This window comes from Sinocyclocheilus rhinocerous, unplaced genomic scaffold, assembly GCF_001515625.1.
Source record: "Sinocyclocheilus rhinocerous isolate Xijiao unplaced genomic scaffold, SAMN03320098_v1.1 scaffold182, whole genome shotgun sequence".
In the NCBI taxonomy this organism is placed as follows: domain Eukaryota; kingdom Metazoa; phylum Chordata; class Actinopteri; order Cypriniformes; family Cyprinidae; genus Sinocyclocheilus; species Sinocyclocheilus rhinocerous.
The window spans coordinates 1208250-1210915 of NW_015655576.1; the positions used below are offsets into that span (position 1 = coordinate 1208250).

Sequence of the window (2666 nt, forward strand, 5' to 3'; positions counted from 1 at the left end):
TATATATAATGTTTTATAATTAATACATATTTTAATGCACAAATATAAATATTTAGATTTGTGAACTAATTATAATGAATATATAAACAGAAGACAGAAATGGCAGTCCGATCAAATTCTATCAGTGAGCTCACGTTTTGTGCGACTCACTTCATAGGCTCATTTTTTAAGGCTCATTTATGTTTTAAAAGCAAGGAGGATTATATGAATTGTTAGTGGCTGATCTCCAAAACAAAACTTTCCCCAAACCTGCAATGGAAAATATTTATTGTTTACATATTTCCTGTTCTTGTGTATCCTGAGTAGAAAATTATTGCATTACCTTTGACAGTTACAAATAGGTTTCAAATATAAATGGTACTCTGAAATACTACAAGACTTGATGTTTATAAACTAGATTAGGCTGCCTGCTGGATCAATTAAGATAGATGTCGTATTAAGTGATTACTCTTCACTTGACAGAGCTTTTATAACCCACAAGATTAACTATTGAGTTAAGAACAACTGATGCAACCATTTGTAGCAGGTTACAATCTAATGAGTATTTACAAAGCCCATTTACCTTAGTATTAATTTACGAACAGATGGTTTAAACCTACCCAGAACTCTCTAGGACTGGACTTTCATTGGTCCGTGAACCGCCGAGCAGCATTTTGTCAGCAGGTCTGTTCAACATCACACCGTAAACCTCAGAGTTCAGGACAGGGAAATGAATATCACATGAAGCCAGGCACTAAAGCTCTACGACAGAAAGCATCTAGTACATGACTCTGCTTTTAGTGCGCCTTACGCTCATAGCGGTCAACGTTTTACATCTGTCAGTGTGCGAGTCCTCAGAAAATGTAAAAAAAGAGAAAAGGACCGGCAGACCTGCATTTTTTGAACCGTTTCCTCGTTGCTGAGCAACACTGGAAGGTTTTCTAAAAAGTCTGTCTATGTGGTGTGTCGTTTTAATGTCTTTGAGGAAAAAGGAAGCTAAAGTGCACAATCCCAACCGAGAAAAGAGACGTGCTCTAATGTAAGAGACTCTAGGGATAAATTCATCCAAATAAACAAGAAAATTGGCCAACCTGAAAGAAGGTATAAGAACAAATTGGGTATCTCTCGCTCACAGTTTTTTTTTTTATCCTTTATAATTTGCTTTTGCTCAGTCTCGCTTATGTTAACATGCTTTGATAATTATGTAGATGCTTCAAGCTTCAAAAAAGCCATGCAGGTAAAGCGTCTGGAAATGGTCTAGCATATGGCCTGCTCATGTGTAGACTCAGACTGCACACCCACAGACCAGACATGGACAAAATACCTATATATAATTTATGCATTTAGCAAACGCTTTTATCCAAAGCGACTTACAGTGCATTCAGGTTATAAATTTTTTTACCAGTATGTAATGTAAACTCCATAAATTATTTGATTAACATTTCTGACACACAAACAGTTAGGTGATATATATACTGTATATATATATATATATATATATATATATAATGTTAATATGTGTGTGGGTCTGTGTGTATATGCAAATTAAATGTATTGTGAATAACTAATTATATTGAATACATATACTGCATATAAGTTTAAAAAACCTTGAAGTTTGAAGGTTTATATACACTTTACCCAGAATGCACCTGTGCTGAATTACTTTCATTTCAATTAAGTAAATTCAATTTTTAAATGCAATTTCTCTTCCTGTCATTCTGTCATCCTATTTTACAACTTTTGCACAGACAATGAAGTGAATGCATGGTTTAACTTGAACATTGATCAAAATACAGCCAAGGCAAAATCTGTAACTTGCAATGTGACTATACCTTTGCCTTAAAATGTGCTAAATATAATGCAATATTAACATAAAACACAGAAACCGAGTAACAGTCTCTAAAGCATGAAGAGGTCAAAACACTGTAGCTTTAAAACTGTAACAAATTTAAGTGTACTCAGAATGTTTTTTTTTAATTTTTATTATGACATGATAAAATAAGTTAAATTTAAACAACATTTTTTTCCAAAACACAAGAAAAGCTGCCATTTTTTGCATTATTCTTGTGGTCAGATGGCACTAACTGAACAGGTTTTGGTCAGAATACGCTGCAAAGTGGGCCAGACTTTGTTGACAGTCAAAAGTCTGGCTGTGTATGACTAACTCATGTGTATCATACTACAGCCCTCTATACTCTACAGAGCCAGGCTGACAAACAAACACCAAGGCAATGGCTAAAATTAACCCCTTATACTGAACGAGCCCCTTCAAACAGATGACAACATCCAGGATTCATGTACCGGGTAAGATTAAATTTATTTACATTTAACCAGTTTAATATGTAGAGGCACTGAAATGTAGACCTTCGTTTATGTGTTTTTGACTTACACTGTACATGAGGTGAGAACAGTTAGCTATTTAGGTTTGTATGTTAGCATGGACTCACTAACTTTAACGTTAGCTAGTTTTAACCAGAGATACTTTGCTGAAGCACAAGATGACATTAATGTTCTGCTTGAGCAAAAAAAAATTTTACTTAATGAGTGTATGACAACAACAAAATAAACGTTTTTGTCTTCATTGGGATTGGGGTTGAATGCTTAGGGACATTTTGCTCTGTCTTATTTGGGTTTAGGAAATGGAATAAAATAAGTTCCATTGCCCATCCTCTCAGGATACCTGGAAT

General features: G+C 34.5%; 1 protein-coding gene across 3 annotated transcripts in view; it reads right to left on the reverse strand.

The window, feature by feature from the left end:
* LOC107718583 (phospholipid phosphatase-related protein type 5-like) overlaps positions 1-2666 on the reverse strand; it is a 40046-nt gene that overhangs the window by 31024 nt on the left and 6356 nt on the right. The window lies entirely within an intron of this gene.